Source organism: Chiloscyllium plagiosum, unplaced genomic scaffold, assembly GCF_037043375.1.
Source record: "Chiloscyllium plagiosum isolate Xiang-an unplaced genomic scaffold, Cpla_swu_hap1 HiC_scaffold_20, whole genome shotgun sequence".
In the NCBI taxonomy this organism is placed as follows: domain Eukaryota; kingdom Metazoa; phylum Chordata; class Chondrichthyes; order Orectolobiformes; family Hemiscylliidae; genus Chiloscyllium; species Chiloscyllium plagiosum.
In genome coordinates, this window is record NW_028270158.1 from 12,249,246 (window position 1) to 12,269,613 (window position 20,368).

The following is a 20,368-nucleotide window of genomic DNA, read 5'->3' on the forward strand; positions in this document are numbered from 1 at the left end:
TCACCCCTGGTGCTGACATTTCAATTTCAATTTGATAAGTTTCTGTTGTAAGTCTCCAGTAGTAAACTTTAGATCTTTTTTGACCCAATATTCCACCAGGGGCTTTTAACTTGTACAATATTCATTTAAAAAGACAAGAGACAAGGTCTGCTCTTAAAAGTGGTTCCTTTTTCCAGAGTGGTAAGTGGTGTTGTTAGAAATTGTCTTGATCCCTGCCCAGGAGGGAAGAATCAGAGGCCAATACTGTACCATTTTGATCACTGCTCAATCACTTCCATGTGTCTGCCAATTGAAGAAACTATTGTATTCAAATATAATGACCAACATGGGATAGAGTCCAGGAAGGTTTACTGCACAAAAAACACAATCATTACCTATGTGCTAGCACAAGTCTCAGAGCTGAAGGGGAAAAAAAAATTACAAGACTGACACAGTTATCAAGAGAAATGAGAGAGGTTGTAACTGTGTAACTACATCCTTTTACAAATTGTAAGAGTATTGTCAGTAACATTTTATGTTAACTAATACAGGTCCCTATTCAGGTCCATTGCTAATAGTTACCATTTAAATCACACAAAAAACTTCTCTATTTTGAGATTTGTATCTTGATAATTTAACAATCAATGTTCAATATGCTTAGATTGCTTTTTGTCATTTGTATATGATAACATATTTGTGTGTTGTCCATCAATTTCTCCAGTAAGTTTGCAGCTTAGATCACACCCAAAAATATAAACAGTGGTTTGGCCTTTTAAAGTTAGAGTATAGGGTGGAGTCACAGCCAGGATTGATTCATTCATCCCAGAGAAGTTTGTTACTGTTTGGTAACATGGCAACTATGATGATTGATATTTTTCAAAAACTCTTGATCGAACAAGTTTATTTTAATAGACCATAAATTCATTTATATTGAAAAATAAAGATTTTGTTGAAAATGCCTCAAAATCATCAAGATTCTGTCCGGAATATCAATGTAAACAGGATTTTATACTGTATGAGAACAGAACACTAGTTGTTCAGGGGACTCTGGTGCAAGTGTTGCCATGTAGAATGCACCAATTAGTGATGACTGACATTTAACTGCCAATCTCTGCTCAAGTTTAAACCAGACAGTTGGCTCTGTTCTAATCAGAACCCATCTGCCAATTAATCAGCATACTGTTCATACAATATGAAATGTTGTTTCCTTAATTTTAATATTTGTGCAAATGTCCTGATGTGTAAGGCTGAAAGATTCAACAAAATGTGTCTTGTGTTTTAAGCAATGCTCAAGTTCTTTAATATCACACACCAATTCATAAATTGTTGGTAATGAGGATTACATGTAGTCTCTTAGTGTTGCTAGGGTTAAGGAAGCTTTGATTTTAACATCTTTCACACATGTTTTTCCTGAATATTCCCTGGTGATGTGTTGGAAGGAGGGGGCATTGGTAAGGTAGTGAAGGAAGTCCAACGAGGGAAGTCCATTGTCATTCCATTATACACCACTGGCTGTTGCCAATGACAGGATGTTTGACAACCCCTTATTGGCCACTTCTTGCTCCAGTGGTCATTTTGCTCCTGTTGCAAAGCCTGCCATAGTGTTGGGTAAAACATGCTGGCATCTCGTCAAGTCCTGAGTGTTGCGGGGTGGGGGGAATCCTTCTTTATGGCTGCTTGATGGTTCACAAAGGGACTTCCCCTGTAACAATGATGAGACCAGCAGCCAATGTGCTGCTAGTGTAGGGTTGTTCCCTCTGCTCTTCCCAATTGCCAGGACTGCCCAGCCGGCCTTGACCTCTCTGACTGACCTCACCTTCTCTTCAAGATGCTCACCTGCCTCTGAACGAAAAAAAAAGCTTTCCTCAATCCCTCTATACCTTCTGCCTTTCCCCTTAAAACTATACCCCCTGTTTATTGACCCTTAGACTGGGGATGGGAAACAATTCTATCCACCACATCCACACCCCCTCATTACCTCATACCCCTTCTCTTGTGGTGCAGTGGTAGTGTCCCTACCTCTGAGCCAGAATTCAAATACCATCTGCTCCAGAGGAGTGTCACAACAGATTGATTATAAATATTCATGCACCTTTTCTGTTGTCAGATGATCAATTTATTTTTTTTTAAAAAGTGTATCCTGTACTGTTTTGCTGGGAAATTAGTCTTGAGGAGAGCACTGAGTGAATGAGTGCAGGGAGGGTGTGACTGACTAGATTTGGGGAATGCCTTACGCGGTGGCCATACACGAGTGAAGTTGACTAATCGCGCTTTAATAACTGACATCACTGGGGAGACGCCTCAGAAGCCAGACTTTGAAAAACACGGAGCAATCTGTAAAAGCTCACTGTCACAGGCTGAGCTTGGAGTTGGAGTCTTCCCTCTCCATCGTGTGAGTACAGTTGTAGTATTCAAACTTTTATTTTTGATGATGATGATGATGGTGGTGGAGGAGGAGTAGGGGGGGGAGAAGTAAATAAAAGAGGTTTCTGACAATTTTCAAACGTTGTCAGTCTCGAAGGAAAATTTATATATAGTTGGGCTCAGATTGATGGGATGAAATGTTAAATATTTACTGTAAGAAATGGGTCGATGCTTCTGCCTTCCCCCAGCCTCCGAATTTGTATTTGTAAACTTTATTTCCAAAGTTGAAAAAAGAGACTCCAATCTTTTCCAATGTTTGTTAAACTGCATTGACGGTAAAAGGTAATTCCTTAGGTTCGATGCAGACAAGTTTGGGGGATTTTTGTTTTCCCTCCCTTTTCATGTAAATTCAAGTTTCCACTCTACTCCCCGGTAAAATTGCAAGCCCCCGGGATGTTTGTACTTGCCCTGTTCCCCTGGGGGACACGGTTTTAAGAGGGGACTGACGTTGTCTGTTTCTGCCGAGGCTTAGATCCCCTTGCGTAAGGAAACCCTTTCATGCCTTATTTTTTTAAACCACGACAAAGTTTTAAAAATGTTGGCCGTGACTTTGTGAAACTCTTCCTGTTTCTTGGATTCTCTGAAGGAGTTTTGAAAAGTGTGTGTGGGGAGGGGGTGAATAATTTTGCATCAGAGCTTCATTTCAGCAAATAACCATGTTTTGAATGGGTGTGGCTACTCCGTGTTTATCCAAAAGCAACAGCGTCCATTCTCTCGAGAATAATTTTAAATTACTGTCTTTCAAAATGGTAACGGGCGGTGACACTAACGTTTTCCCTCTGCGTCTTTTTTTTTGCCTGGAGCTCCTGTGGGATTAAACTTTAGCCCACTGAGTTGGCTTCTGGATTAGATCTTTTTTATTTTAAAAGATTCCCCAGCTGTAGCAAAAGTAGAGTCACCACAGGGCATCTACCTCATTAGAGAGAGATGACTGGTGGTGGTTTAACCTGAGGGTCAGGTGAGGTTGAGGAGGAGAGTTACTCAGCCAGATATGGGAATTGAACTACAATGTTGGGTTTGTACTGCATTGCAAACCAGTCAATCATCCACCCAACTGACTCCCTTAATCTAATGTTAAAAGAGCGGGTGAAAGTACTGATAGTTATTACCTGGGGAGTGGCATTGTTTGCTGTAAGAGATGTGGGTAAGCAATTTCCTTTAGTCAGCTCCCTGGAATGAGCCCTTACCTCAGGGTGGGGTTTGGGAGTCCTTGGCTCTGCTCCAAGGCCCCTTACCTTCACTTTGGAATCCCTGTTACTTGACGCTGAAGTTGCAATGGGTGAACTGCCAAGGAGATTTTGGCCATTGGTAAACACCCGTTCGGTCCTTGCTGTTTTCTCCGTTGTTCGTGTCATGCAATGTCAGAAATGACCACCTTTTTGTGAGCTTCTGGAAGGCTGCTCCCCTGTCCGACTGAAAATGCCAAGTAACTTCCAACGATTTCAGAACACTTCCATGTCTCGAATGATGGGAGAGTCTCATTTTGGAAGAGACTGAAAGATCTCGGGAGTCATTTTGAAATCCCAGAGTTTTTGTTTGAAGAACTGAACTTTCAATTTTTTTTTAAAAAAGTATACGTTTTTTATAATATTTATATTGGAATATTTCCCAACAGCAGATTGTGGAACATTTCTAGGCCAAATGAAAAGCAGCAATGTACACACAGCATTCCAAAGCTGCAGGGTGTGTCAGTCAACATAGTTCCTATGGTATAGGGGAATGGTAGTGCACTAAGCTTGGGTGGGATATGCAAACTGATGATGAACTCAACAGAATACTAATTGGCGGTGTGGTTTGTGAGTGGAGACTGCTAATGATTTATTTTACAGTACAGCCTCAGCCAGTATCACCCTTCTGAAAGTCCCCGTAACCTAATCCTGAGCAAACCTCAGGAGTGGAAATCTATGCAAGATCCCAGGACAGGAACTTCGTGCAGCTGATGTGGCAGTGGGAATCTCGGTCTGGGCTTTAAAGTTTTTATTTTGCGTGACAGGCGCTTGGATTCTAGATTATGACTACAATGGGTATGCTGAGTTCCAGCCTTCCCCATGATCGCAAGCTGAACTGCAACTTCCTTAAGTTTGAAAAATGAGTTTTGACTGGCTTGATGAGTTTCTTCCTTTTGAAGCTGTCCCATTTTATAGGGGAAGTGGAATATTCATGACAATGAACTCTGGTAAATTAGGAATTCGAGAATGGAACTTTTTCCCTATTTGGACTTCTCGAGTCCCATAATATCTATGGGAGCTGCAACTAAGGATAAAAACCAGTCTATTCTTGGGGCCATTGTTGATCCTTTTTGAAGTTTATGCAGGCAGGGTGGGGCACAGAAAAGGAGGACACTGGGCTGTGTGGTGTAGTGGTTACGTTGCTTGGTGACTGTGTTTCTTTATTCTTATGTGGGTGGGGCTGGCAAAACTAGCATTTGCTGTTCATCTCTTTGTTACTCTTCAACTGAGTGGCTTACATGTTCAACTCAGAGGGTTGAGGAGAGCCAGTCACGTTGTGCTGGCCTGGGGTCACATGTATGCTGGACGAGGTAAGTTCTGCCTTCCCTAAAAGTAACCTTGCAATCAAGGTTGAGACCCCATGAGCTTTTGGATTACTAGTACAGCTCTGGGAAGGCAGCCAATATAATCAAAGATCCCTCCCACCCCGGTTATAATCTCTTTCAACCTCTTCTGTCTGCAAGTTATTAGACTTCTGAACGGACCTTTCACATTTAATGTTGATCTCATTCTTTGTGCACCTTCTCTGCAGATGTGACTTTTTATTCCTCGCTCTGTTTAGATTAGATGCCCTACAGTACAGAAACAGGCCCTTCAGCCCAACCAGTCCACGCCAACCCTCTGAAGAGTAACACACCCAGACCCATTTCCCTCTGTCTAATGCAGCTAGCACTATGGGCAATTTAGCATGGCCAATTCACCTGGCCTGCACATCTTTGGACTGTGGGAGGAAAACCAGAGCAAACCCACGCTGACACGGGGAGAATGTGCAAACTCAACACAGACAGTTGCCTGAGGTTGGAATCAAACCTGGGACCCTGGTGCTGTGAGGCAACAGTGCTAACCACTGAGCCACCGTGCCACCCGTCTGTTATGCCAATGCACTTTGTATGGTATGATCTGCCTATACTGCACACAAAACAAACTTTTCACTGTATCTAGGTATGTGTGACAACAATACACCAAATCAAAACAGTAAAATTACTGCCCTGCCATTATACCTCTTACAGACAGATCATCTCTTGAAAATAACTTACCCCTCTCAAGCCATTCTCTTCTTAACCCTTCATTTCCAGTTCAACCTAACTGCTCACCCTTATCTCTTCCCCTACATCCTTCTGAGGGGAGCAGTACTGGATCTCTGGCCTTTTGGAGTTCCTCATCCCTCCACGTTGGAGTGTTCTTAAGGGGAGATGTTGCTCTTCATAAAACATAATGAGAAAATATAGGACATTTGGTATAACCAGCTCCAGGCTATTCTTGTAGCTGTCCTGTCACATGTTTGCTGGAATTGAGTAACGCCAACCAGTTTTCTGGGCCTCCATGTCAGCAACAAGTATCTCCAGCTATGGCCACATTTAGCAGGTTGGAGGTTAGATCTTCACCTGCTCTGCTGTCCATTATGCATTAAGTATAGGAGTTGGGATGTCATGTGGCAGCTGTCCAGGACATCGAGATCACTTTTAGAATGCTGCAATCAATTCTGGTCTCTCTGCTACAGGAAAGGTGAAAGCATTGAGAAAAGATTTACAAGGATGTTGTTGGGATTGGAGGATTTGAGTTGAATAGGCTGGGGCTGGGAGAGGCTGAATAGGCTGGGGCTTTTCTTTCCTGGAGTGTTGGAGGCTGAGGGTGACTTTACAGAGCTTTATAAAATCATGAGGGGCATGCATAGGATGAAGAGCCAAGGCCTTTTTCCCTATGGCAGTGAAGTCCAAAACTAGAGGACATAGGTTTAAGATGAGAGGTGAAAACTTTTTAAAAGGGACCTAAGGGGCAACTTATTCCCCAGAGGGTGGTGCGTGTATGGAATGAACTGCCAAAGGAATTGATGGAGGCTGGTATAATTACAACATTTTAAAAGGCATCTGGATGGGTAAGAGGGATATGGGCCAAATGCTGACAAGTGGGACTGGGTCTGTTTCGGATATCTGGTCAGCATGGACGAGTTGGATCGAAGAGTCTGTATCGGTGCTAACTGACTCTATAAATGTCAATCTCAGAGTGGTACCTTGTACAGTACCAGTGTTACATTTTCACTTTTTACACCATTCACACTCTCTGACTTCACTGGAGCCGGTTTTGTTAAATTGACCATTTTGTGCCAATTCCTGTAGCACATGTACCTGGCCCCATATCCCTTGACAACTAATGGCTGAAGGTGGTCTTGAGCTATCTCAAGTATTACTAGCAGAGGACACTTGTGGGCCTGATGGATTGGGAGTTGTTTTTCAGCCCAGTAATAAAGATCTTGGCCTTTAATGGAGTGCTGCTGCAGAAGGAGAGCTTTTCATCTGGTTTCAGATTCCTGGGCTGGAATAACAATACTAAAATTCTGTGTTTCACTTACTTCCAGCTGTGTAGTAAAGCTCAAATGCATCAAAACCAGCCAAACCCATAAAACAATCCCTCTCTATAGAGCTGAATGAAATAGGATTGTTCTGAGCTCACTCAGTTCATTGGGCTGTGGCTGAAAGCATAAACCAGTCTGACATTGCAACATTAATTGGTTAAAGAGTGTAGAGTAAAGCTGTGAGTTACTGTGCTGAATATTGAGTTGGGCTGCAAACGATAAGAGTATACTGTATTCAGTAACAAATACTGTGACTCTGCAGAGTAAAGCTGTAAATGATGGAGTACTGTATCCATTAGCATAAATATTATTTTCTGCTTATTATTTTGTTTAAGGGAGGCATGGTGGCTCAGTGGTTAGCACTGCTGCTTCACAGAGCCAGAGACTTGGGCTCAGTTCCAGCCTCACGCGACTGTCTGTCGAGTTTGCACATTCTCAGTCCAAAGATGTGCAGGTTGGGTGAATTGGCCATGGTAAATTATCCCATGGTGTTCAAAAATGTCTGTGTTAGGTGCATTATTCGGGGGAATGGGTCTGGATGGGATACTCTCTGGAGGGTTGGTGTGGACTTGTTGGGCTGAAGGGCTTGTTTTCACACTGTAGGGATACTTTTTTTAAAAAAGTACTCTTCAAAGTGAGCAATCTCTGTTTGCCACTTTTTTTTTCTGATTTCTTTTTAGCCTTAGCCATCAAGTCAGGAACCAGTGTATGAGATCAGAAATCTGAGTTTTCACTCTTTACAAAAACCAGGTGATAAGGAATTCAGTTTGAATTGTAGCTTTTTAAAATGAAATTGTTCAGTTTAACAAAGACACAAGATATGGTCATGGGCTTCGCTTCCTGTCACAAATAACTCCCTAGGCTTGGCATTGATACAATGATTTGTAGGTAAATTTGCAAGTTTAACAAGCTTCCACCCTGCCTTGGTTGTGCTGACTAAAGATTGCACTGAAAGCTAAAAGAACGATGAAAATTTATATTGCTAGGCGTATTGTAACGTCTGCTTGATTTGGTGTCTTGTAAAAAAATGATTTGAGAAAAGCCTTTTCAATCCAGGATTTAAATTCCAACAAAACTGATTTTAATCTGTATTTATAATCAAGAAGCTTTGATCAATGGGAGGGATTCAGTTTCAATAACAGCTTAATGCAAAACACATGATCTCAGAAATGTTGACACTAGTGCAGTGTGCCTGATGCATACAAATTGACAATATTTCTCGTTCATTCCCCTGCTTTGATTCCACTAACATTTTTTCCAATTTTTTTTAACTCTTATGTAACTTAGTATTTCATGCCCATTCTCCTTCTTGTGGTATAACTATCTTCCTCCTCTCTTTTTATTAGGACACTCTTTATTCCTGCAGTGCTTCAGTGGCTTTAAAGAGCCACCCACCGTTGATATCATTGACCTTTTTTAATTGGGGGGAAATTGGATGTTACATCAGTGAACTAAAACATCTTGACAACAAATCTTTTTTACCATCAGCACCTCGGCATAGTAAGTGGCATCACACACTGGGTTTATGTGAATATATGAAAAAACACATTGAACTGTGGTTGCTGGAAATCTGAAACAAAGGGTCACTGGACACAGTATTGATTCTATTTTCTCTGCACAGATGCTGTTGTTTCTCCAGCACACTTTGGCTTTAAGTGAATTTAGCTTCTGCTCATCACTCCAGTGCACAAGTTTGTATAGCACTTTGTGACATATAGTAGAGGTGATGAAACATCGAAGTGTTGAAATTAGGAACAGGACATATAACATAGAACATTACAGCGCAGTACAGGCCTTCCTGCTCTCGATGTTGTGCCGACCTGTCATACCAATCTGAAGCCCATCTAACCTACACTATTCCATATACGTCCATATGCTTGTCCAATGACGACTTAAATGTACTTAAAATTGGCTATTTGGCCCTTTTTGAGCATGCTCTGCCATTTCAGTATGATCATGGTCAGAAATGGGAATGTTCTGTGCTGATTGAGTAATTTTCAAAATAATTTGCAACCCCTCAGCTACTGAAGCAGTCTATGTGTAAATGCAACAAGATCTGAATAATATCCAGGCTTAGGTTGAAGTGACAAGTAACAATCATGCCACACAAACACCAGGCTCCAATAAGGGGCAATCTAACCACCATCTCTTGACATTCAATGGTGTTACCATCACTAAATTCCCCACTATTAACTTCTGGGGGGGGGGTTGTCATTGACCAGAAACTCAACTGGACCCATCATGTAAACATTTGTGGCTCCAAGAGGCCAGGAATACTGTGGCGAGTAACTCACCTCCTGACTCCCTGAAGTCTGTCCACCAGCTATAAGACACAAGTCAGAGTGTGGCGCTGGAGAAGCACAGCAGGTCAGGCAGCATCTGAAGAGCAGGAGAATCGCGCTTCGGGCATAACCCTTCATCAGGAAGGGCTGATTGAATACTCCCCACTTGCCTGGATGGTTGGTGCGCTAACAACACTCTAGAAACTTTAAACCATCCAGGACAAAGAAACCCACTTGATTGGCTCCGCATCCACTCCCTCCAACACTGCCACTCAGTAGCAGCAGTGTACACTATCTACAAGATGCACTGCAGAAATTCACTGACAATGCTTAGACAGCACTTTCCAAACCCATGATACTTCTATCTGGAGAGACAAGGGCAGCAGATACATGGGAACACCACCACCTGCAAGTTCCCCTCCAAACTACTCACCACCCTTACTTGGAGATATATCAACATTCCTTTAGTCTCACTGGGCCAAAATCTTGGAATTCCTTGACTAAGGACATTGTGGGTTGACATACAGCACATGGACTGTGGTGGTTCAAGAAGGCAGTTCACCACCACCTTCTCAAGAGCAACTAGAAATAGGCACCACTAGTTGGACCAGCACAAATTGCCTAAGACCCAATTTGATTTTAAAAATTTAAGGCTGATTTGTTCACCTTTATAACACAGGCTTAATTTTTTTTTAAAAAGTTGTCTCCTTGTGATGAGGTATAAGTTCTGTTACATCAGGTACACATGAGTGTGAGGCAAATGGATTCTGAGCATTTTGTGCGCTTGAAGTAGAGTCTGAATCACAATGTGTATTGAACAGACAGAACATCGTTCAAGCGCTCTGGGTTAGGTAGCATCTGTGGAGAAAATGCACATTAAAAAAAAATCACAATTAAACAATTTCTGAACTGCAGTCTGTTCTCAAACAGTACAATAAGTGACCAGGTAATCAAGTTATACAGGCGTGGCACTTTCATCAGAACTGATAGATATAGAAACTGTTCCAAAAGGTGCTTAGTAACTTGTGTAACACTATAGAAAGCATATCTTGTCGTTTTTCATTCATTCCATTTCATCAGGTGCAATCAACTTCCAAAGGTTTGATCTGTGACTGTGTGAGAAAATGAATAGAGTGGATTAACAGAACTTTTCAATTAAACTTTCCCGCAGTTGCTGTAGGCACCAGCTTCCTCCTCCATGCCTAAGTATATTTTATATAAAATTGTCCAGTTGGCTCATTTAGATTTTATGGTCCACGCTTACCAACTTGTATTTTGTTTAATCTCACCATTTCAACGCATTTCTTTTTGCCTTTTTAGTTGTCTGGTTTTCCTTTTGTGTATCTATGAATTTGCCACTGTATCTGTAGAGAGTTCTGCATTCTGTCATTTCACATTGATGTCTCTGTGCTAAATCCTGCTGAGGTCAATTTCACAATTTCTCTAGTTCCGATAACATATAGCATTGCTGGTTTTCTCACTGTCTCTCATTGGTCTAACTTGTAGCTATTAGCAAAATGTGCTCTGCCTTTTTAATGTTTGAATGTGAAGATGTTTGACTTTTCTGAAATTCATGGGTATTGCTGGCAAGGTTAGCGATTTATTACCTTTTTTGAGAAGGTGATGCTGATCACAATTCATCATTGCGGTTTTGATCATAGTTGAATGGCTTTCTTATCCACCACAGAGGACATGAGTCAAACCACATTGCTGTGAGTCTGAATTTACATTTGGGCCAGATTGGGTAATGTTGACACGTTTTCTTCACTACGTTACGGTGAATCCTTAAGTTTTATGATCTTCATTACTGTTTCCAGCATTTGTTTTTGTTATTCAGAATTTATTCAATGAACTAAATGTAAATTAATTTACTCACCTTCTGTGATGGGATGTGAACTGATAATTCTAGATTCTTACTCCAGGCCTCTGGACTACTTATTCACTAACAGAACTGGTACTTGTCTAGAGCATAAATGACAGAGTGCACGTACCTAGAAGCCAGTGAAAGAATGGAAAGGTAGGTAGGTAGCTGTGGCGGGGGTGGGGGGGAAGCTGAATGCTTGTTCATTTCATCAGTCTGAATAACCAAAGTTCAGGGTGGCACGGTGGCTCAGTGGTTAGCATTGCTGCCTCACAGCGCCAGGAACTCGGGTTCAATTCCCACCTAGGGCAACTGTCCGTGTAGAGTTTGCACATTCTCCCCGTGTCTGCGTGGGTTTCCTCTGGGTGCTCCGGTTTCCTCCCACAGTCCAAAGATGTGCAGGTCAGGTGAATTGGCCATGCTAAATTGCCCGTAGTGTTAGGTGCATTTGTCAGGGGTGAATGTAGGGAAATGGGTCTGGGTGGGTTGCTCTGCAGAGGGCTGGTGTGGGTTGATTCTACACTGTAGTGAATCTAAAAAAAAGTGGGAGTGGGGTGGTGTAAGAGAGAGGAAAAAAATTCAAAATTTTGGAATTTAGTGTGGCAGCCCTTTTAAATGAGTTGATGTAGAGTCATACAGCACGGAAACAGACCCTTTGGCCTAAAACCTCCATGCTGACCATAATCCCAAACTAAACTAGTCCCACCTGACAGTGTTTGGCCCATATCCCTCAAAACGTTTTTTCTTATTGTTTACCTATGCAAATGTATTTTAAATGTTGTGTTTGTACCCACATCCACACTTCCCCTGGAAATTCATTCCACACATTTAACCACTCTGTGCAAAAAAAAAGTGCCCCTCAAGTCATATGGTCATGGAGTCCTACAGCATGGAGACAGGCTGTTTTGGCCCAAACTGATCCATATCAACCAAAATGTCCATCTACGCTAATCCCATTTCCCTGCATTTGGCCAATATCCTTCTAATCCTTTCCTATCCATACGTCTTTTTAAAAAATCTTTCTCCTCTTGCCTTAACAGTAAACCTCTTTAGTCTTGAATTCCCCACCCTAGGGAAAAGACACCTGCAGTTCACCTTATCTATTTCAGCTTATCTATATCCCTTCTTGACCTTAAACCTCTATAAAGTCACCTCTCGACCGTCTTAGCTACATTGAAAAATGTTCCAGCCTCTCCTTATAACTCAGACCCTCCCATTCCTGGCAAATCCAGGGAAGTCGCTTCTGAGCCCTCTCTGGTTTAATAATATCTTTCGTGTAACAACAGGCCGCCCAGAACTGTTCTTCTTTCGACAGAAAAATTGGAAGGGAATGCTATTCTTGGATCCATTGCTACTGTGGGACAAGTTTCAAGATGAAACCAAATGGGCGGGATGTGAATGTATTTCCAAATACTAATCCTTCTTCTTTTGTGCTTTTGGCTCATCAGCTAAGAATGAAGCAGATTTATTGGCACATTAAAAATTCATTTTGCATTTTTTTTATTCTTTTGAGAAATGAACTGTACTTTACACTGTATTTTAACATGGAAGGAACAATTGCTTAAAAATAATATTGCTGTGTAATCTTATATAGGTTAAAGTCAGATTTACTACAACTATAATTTGAGACTGTGTTTTAAGGTTCATAAATACCTTTTGCTTTGGTGCAAAGCAGTACAATCAAGGAGAAAGCTTCCTGTGAGAAATACCTTTTCCAGCACCATGTAGAAGGGTTTTAATCCTAGATCTCTGTAAAGATCTAGAATTCTGAGTTGTCCAATTGTTACATGAGGCTGCAATTTGGGCAAAAATACTGCAGCAATCACCTCTCCCTTTTCACTGTGGAGAGGCAGGAGCTCTACTTGGTTAAACCTCTATTAGGAGAACGGGGGAACTGTCATCACTTTTGTTTTGTGTAGAATTCCAGCTGAAGGTTGATCAAGAAATGGCATGAATGGTCCCTGGGTGAGAACATGAAGAATTGTGACTGGGCAGCATGCTATTGATGCCTTTTCAGAGAGAGAAGAAATCAGTGGAAAAAAGATTTTGTAATTCGTTTTGCTTCCAAAACTCTTCAAAGCTGGTGTTCTAATGATCTACCAAGCAGATTCCTTCCTTCGCTGGGTGTGGCCATGTATGTCTATATAGTAAATATACAAGTTTATATCTATAACTTTCACAGTATTATGATCAAAAGAGATGAAAAGTGCTGTTTATTTCACAAGTTCAAAGTGAGTTGTATTCCATCAGAGCAGTAATAATCCATCCAAATATATATAAAAATGATTTTTCTTTCTTTAGATGTCAATCAGCAATCTACCATTTGCCAATAAGTTTAAAAAGGAGAGTGCTCTTGGTCATTAAGAAATTATCATTCCTGAGTTAGCTGATGTGAAGTGTAAAAACAAGACTTCAGTGGGAAAGCACGTTGTGCTGCGTGTTAATCGAGGGGCGACTGATACGTTGTCCTTATTGTACTATTGTTCCATTTGATTTTCACACCCCTACTGTATGTTAACATTGGACAGGCTCAATATGGTTCTTGGTGAACATAAGTTGCGTAGCTTGATGTAGGGTTTAAGGCTCACAGAAAGGTATAGGGATCTTTTCCTTTTTGGCTGTTGCATGTGACCTGTGCTCACTTGATGCTGATCCATGTTTCCTGAAATGGGAAACTAACGTAATTTGCTAGTGATGATATGGCCTCCCTTTTGTGTTGGAGTAATTGTGAATCTGTGCGTTATGTGATTTGTCTTCCCTAAGTTAAAGCTTAACGGCTATTGGACATGCTTCACTGTGTGGAAATAGTAACATCCTTGTGTGTAAATTTATGAGTGCTGTAACATAGCACGTAGCAAAGACAGATTTACAGGTCATGTGCCTATTAGGATATTTCTGTTCTGTAGGCTTCGGTTATTGTATGTTGTGTTGTCATTCATTGTCAGTCATTTAATTGGAAAGCCCTGTCATGAAGCTTGTGGGATAAAGAAATATGTGATGATTCTGTTTTGACTCGGAGTTGGGTGGGGCTGCATTGTCGTTGTTTTACTATAGCAACTGTTTGTAAATGGATGATGTAAGTTCCCACTGAAGCAGCCAGTGTCTTGATGTTTTACCAATCATCTGGAAGGTCAGCTCTTGGCTTGGTATTGCAGGCTGTAATGTGACCCTGTGTTACCTGGGTGGGCAGCATTGGGTGAGGTTGTACACTGAGCCAATGGAGCATCACACAGTGATGGAAGAGGGGCTCAAACAATGACAATTTATCGTTTGGTTTGGGTTGTTGAGGGAGGCATTTCTAATGAAAAGTACAAAATGAAGGACAACTCAGTCTTTTGTAGTTTGTCCAGTAATTGATCCTGTTTTTATAATGTATTGCAGCAGCAGAGATGTTAAATATGTTGGTCATAGAGTCATAGAGATGTACAACACGGAAACAGACCCTTCAGTCCAACCTGTCCATGCCGACCAGACATTCCAACCCAATCTAGTCCCACCTGCAAGCACCCGGCCCACATCCCTCCAAACCATTCCTATTCATATACCCATCCAAATGCCTTTTAAATGTTGCAATTGTACCAGCCTCCACCACTTCCTCTGGCAGCTCATTCCATACAAGTACCACCCTCTGTGTGAAAAAGTTGCCCTGCAGGTCTCTTTTATATCTTTCCCCTTTCACCCTAAACCTATGCCCTGTAGTTCTAGACTCCAGGGAAAAGACTTTGCCTATTTACCCTAACCATGCCCCTCATAATTTTGTAAACCTCTATAAGGTCACCCCTTGGCCTCCGACGCTCCAGGGAAAACAGCTCCAGCCTGTTCAGCCTCTCCCTATAGCCCACATCCTCCAACCCTGGCAACATCCTTGTAAATCTTTTCTGAACCCTTTCAAGTTTCACACCATCTTTCTGATAGGAAGGAGATCAGAATTGCACGCTGTATTCCAATAGTGAAATGTGAGTGAACTGTAAAATGCCAATGCATGCCTGCATGGCAGATATAAATTTCAATGGTTTCTCTAACTGCTGTTACATAACATTGGAATAAAAATTCAACACAATGTAAAACTTTTATGTATCTGTGAATATAAAATTTGGAAGTGGCTGAAGTATGTACTCTAACAAAATGGAGAAGGCAGAAGGTTACACACTGTAGCTTGTGATGCTGCGACATTCCTGAACTGCATTTGAACTTAAAACCTTCCAAAGTTGCGCCTTGTTATTTTAGGTTGAACCTGGCCTGACTACATTTGACTGCAACAGGTCAGAAAACAGACCACAGCAATCCAGAAATTGACTTGTTTTCTGTAGCTGAGCTTAAATGAAGCCTTTCATGAGTTTGTAGTTTGAGTGGAATCTCTGTGCAAGGAGGTTAGGCATTTCATAACTGGAGGCACTAATTTTAACAAAGGAAGTTTCTGTCTGCACTGTCGATGCATGGAGGTAATAGCTTTACAATGACAGGAATATCATTAATTTTGTTCATGTTATTGAATGGGATGCTAGAAACTCTCTGTAGGTATATGCTATAGCAGTTTTATACCTTGATGCAACATTGTTTGGTTAGGTTAAGTTCACCTGTAATGTTCCTTTTGAAATTTACTACTATAGATCTCATTAAGCCAAAATTCTCTTTTCACACTGTGGCATCACAACAATTTAACAGCAGAACTGGTTCTGAGATTGAATCTATTTTTAACACTCGCTCACAGGGTGTTGGTGATAAGGTCAATATTCATTGCATACTCCTCATTGCTGTTGAGATGCTAGTGGTGAGCAGATTCTTGGAAAGTTATTGTCTGCGGTGCTCTTGGAGTTCCAGTGACACCTGAGGAAGGACGATTTATGATTCCAAGTGCTCACTAACCTTGGCTCATTTTGGGAGATGCTGGTGAAGAAGCCTTGATTAGTTGCTGTTGTGCAACTTGTGGATGGGGCATGCTGTAATCACCTTTCTTTTGACTTTGAAGCGAGTATATGTGGTGGTTGAGGTGCTGATCGAGTCGGTTACTTTCTCTTTAAAAGTTTTTTGTGCACTTTGTACTAGGCAAGTGGAAAACATTTCACTACACTCTCTTGATTTGTGTCTTGTATGCTATAGAAAAGTTTTGTGGAGTTAGGCGTGTCACTTGCTATACTCATTATCTATCTAGTTTCTTTAACTATGTGGTCAGTGGTAACTCTGCAGAATGTCGGTGATGGATTCCATTATGGTAATACCATTGAATGCTGTTGGGAGTTGGTTAGATTCTGTCTTGTTGGAGATGCTCAATGTTTGGCATTTGTAGTAGAGTGAGTGCTCCTTGCCACTATCAGCTCACACCTGGATGTTGTCAGGCTGGTTGTCTGCAGAGATACACTCCTCCACTCTCTGCAGCATGAGATGTTTGCAAACAGTTATGCTGAAATTTTTAAAACACACATTTTCTCATAAATTTCCACATTCATGTAGATTATCTATTTAAATGTAAGGTTTGCCATGTATAAAACTAGAATGGATCATCAGGATGGAAGTTTGGCATTTGCTTCCACACAGTGGCGAGTATCCCAATCTCTGAGCCAGAAGGTCTGGGTTCAAGTCCCAACCCAGGAAAAATAAAGATGTATTCATAAAATGACGACAAACACGATGAGTATCAACCTTTCAACGTGTACCGCTCAACATGATACCTGGTCAGTTATGCCATGGAAAGATAGATTTTGCTGTTCCCATCACTACTCTAGCCTATAACACATGTTACCATAGCAGCTTAGGCTCTGCGTAAACTTTAACATCAGTTAGTGGGAATTCAGAAAGCAAGAGTGATATTTTGTCCTTGCAGTAATCTCCTCCTCCATCGTAGGCCGATCACTCGGGGAGAAGGAAACAGACTGTGGAAAGGTAATGTACATGGGTGTTTTATTTCTGAGAAGTTCAGTTTTCCATGTGCTTCGTGTACCTAAATTTCGAAGCTCCGGAATCAATCCCCCACTCTTGTTGGCTCCTGCTTTCTTAGGAATTTTGTGTAAAATTGACTGAGAAAACATGTGAAAACATCACGCAGGCATTTTGATTTAGGGTCTGCCCCTGCATAAATCTGTCTGTATTCAGGGTGACTAGTGCTGTTTGTTCATCTTACTGTCCAGGAACAAGCTTGTGAGCATATTAATTATTAGCACTTCAGCCTGATGGTCACGCGCACCCATTGTAAACACTATGTTCTTGTGCTTCTACTGAAGAGAGAGCTGAGGGGACCTTTTTAAAATTTTATCAGGGAAGAAATGTAACTAGTCCGTAACCGAGGGAAAATCATTGGATCAAATTATTTCTTCTGTCTTGCTATTTCACTGACAAGTTGAGTTGTTTGTCTTGAATGGAATGGTGAATCTTCCAATAATGGGGAGGAAGAATTTGCAATGGCCTGTTGAAGACCCTTGTAGCAGTATCCCTTGCGAGAATCTTCCGGCTTATTCAAGGTGTTGCGAATGGCTGCTATTGTGTGTTTAACAACAAAAATATATCAGTGCAACATTACTGTTTGGCTCAAAATATCAATTGTGGGTGGATTGGAGACCTGAATACAGTATATTGAGGTTCTGGAAATAATTGGCTTCATAGTTGAGATAAAAGTCTTCTGGGTGTGTCTACAACACTACCCTACATAACTTTGTATTCCAGTCATGTGGTTGATGAGTCCCTAGAGGGAAAGCCAGCTGACTTTCCTCACAAACTATTTGGAAAGGATACTTCATTTATATGCACCTTCAAGTGTCACTTAGATTGTTGGGAAAACTAGGACCCAGTCAAAACAAAAACAGGAATTGCTGGAGAAACGCAGCAATTCCTGGCAGCATCTGTGTAGAGAAAGCAGGGTTAATGGTTTGGGAGCCGAAACGTTAACTTTGCTTTCTCTCCACAGCTGCTGCCACGAGCTGCTGAGTTTCTCCAGCAATTTCTGTTTTTGATTCAGATTTGCAACATCCACAGTGTTTTTTTTTTGTTAGGACTTGGCCAACTTTAGCTTGGCTGGAGAAAGCAAACCTCTTAAAATGGAATGCAAGTCCACCCCACCCTTCCAAAGAAATTTAAGAAAAAAAGAAACCAGAATCTCTCAAAGGTTGAAGCATCCAATTCCACAAATCTTAAATGAGCCACTTGAGTAGTGTTTACTCAGGAAAGTACACACACACTTTTGAATGGCAAAGGAATCATTGCAGCATTTATTGGATTTGATGTTGTTTTGCAAACCCCATTCTCTTCCAGCACAAAGTTCTAATAGGTTGCACGTGGTGTCATAAGTATGATGGAGGCTGACTTAAAATTACAGAAATGTTATCAGCCATGCTTTAAATAACTTCCATTTCATGCTTGTGTCTTTCGGAAGAAAACTGAGACTCTAGTTCAAAGCATGTAATTGTGTGCAATTTGTGTTTCAAATCTCTTTGCTTGTAGGGACTGTGACAGACATTGTGGTTCACAATTCGTCTCTGCGTAGACAAACTGTGTGCCTAGTTGCAAACAAAAGTAACAGATTCAAGGTGAAACTGTTGTAAATACACACACATATCCATACTTTGATTATCACTCTCTTTGCTTTGACTCTCTACTCACTGTTGCAGTATTTTGCCAAGCTTATCAAACAGTTTAATTTTAAAACTGTATGGCATACACTTGAGAATCGCTTTCATTATGAGAGCCTTTGTTCAGGGGTAGTGTCAGGCAAAACTCACTCAGACAAAAGGTAGTGGAATTCTGGGACCGTTCCCCAAACTCCATCTCAGTAAAATGGCTGCAGCTGAGGAGTCGATTGAAACCTCAAAGCTGTGCTTCAGAGATTTTTATCAGGTTTCAAAACAAAAATGGGTTGACAACCATTAAGGTGCAAATATCCTTGAATTGTTCAAGATTTTGGGTTTCCTGAATTGCCTCATCTATTACTATAGTCTGTAGAATCGCCCCACTCAAACATGGGGAGGTGGTGGCATCTTAATAATCCAGAATCTCCAGCTCACACTGTGGGGGCATCAGTTCAAATCCCGCCATGGCAGATGGTAAAATTTAAATCCAGTATTAATCTGGAGTGGACAGTCAAATGGCTGTTGTAAAAACCCATCTGGTTCACTGACATGCTTTTACGGAAGGGAATCTGCCCTCCTTTCCCGGTCTGGCCTACATGTGACTTTAGACTCCTGGCAATGTGGTTGACTCTTAACTGTTCTCTGGGCTGTAGATGTTCACCTAGCCAATGCCAACTAAATTGGCTGCACTATAACTGACCAAGAGGCAACCTTCGAACTTGATAAACCAAAATACAACTTGCAGTAAATTAAACTGGAACAGTCAAGACTGTGCAGTTAAACTAATAAATAAGGCCATTAACCAATAGCAGTAAATGAATAATAGGTATTTATTTTTGGACAATTATGTAACTACAAAAAAATACAAAGCTGTACAGATTTTACAGAAAATACAGTGGGATTTTGACCTTCCTCTAAACTTCAATTGAATTGTAATAATGAATAACAAAATATAGTCAAAAATAATGAAATACATCACGACTAAGGCACATCCAGGTTGGTTGTGAGGAGGAAGGGAAATCACAGAAGCGCACTGAGCTAATAACAGAAAAGGAACAGAACACTTGCTAGGAAGTTCTGTAGCAGAAGTCAAATGAGTGGTGACCTTGCACTTGGAGGCGATGCATTAAATCAAATGGATACATCAACAGAAGCTCCTTATGCTTGCACTAAACGACATAAAGGAAACGGTTCACTTTTTTTTGTCTAATTGTGCAGAAATAGTTCAGCAGTAGAATCTTAAACTAAACAGATTATGCCTAAGCACTGCTTTCAACATTTGTGTATTCCATTCTTAACATTCATCACTGCTTGTACAAAAACGCTGAAAACTTTCAGCAGTCTTTGCATATGGATTACCTTAACCCCACCTTTTATTCTGTACTACCCCATCCCCTCCCTAGCACTGCTCACACCTCAAACCAAAAATAATAGTGCATTTTCCAAGATGTACAAAGTTTAAAAATCACACAAGACCAGGTTATAGTCCAACAGGTTTATTTGGAAGCACTAGCTTTCGAAGCATTGCTAGTGCTTCCAAATAAACCTGTTGGACTATAACCTGGTCTTGTGTGATTTTTTTTTAAACTTTGTCCACTGCAGCGCAACACCGGCATCTCCACATCACGTTTTCCAAGATGGGAAGCTTTTAGATTTACGATTGACTAGCGCTAAACTATCAATTG

The 20,368-nt window shown here is 41.1% G+C and overlaps 1 protein-coding gene across 1 annotated transcript in view; it reads left to right on the forward strand.

The window, feature by feature from the left end:
* The first annotated feature begins 2,226 nt into the window (after positions 1-2,226).
* Positions 2,227-20,368, forward strand: part of emp2 (epithelial membrane protein 2) — a 44,716-nt gene continuing 26,574 nt past the window's right edge. The window contains exon 1 of the mRNA XM_043712019.2: positions 2,227-2,371. The gene's annotated coding sequence lies outside the window, so the exon portion shown is untranslated. The remainder of the gene's footprint in view (positions 2,372-20,368) is intronic.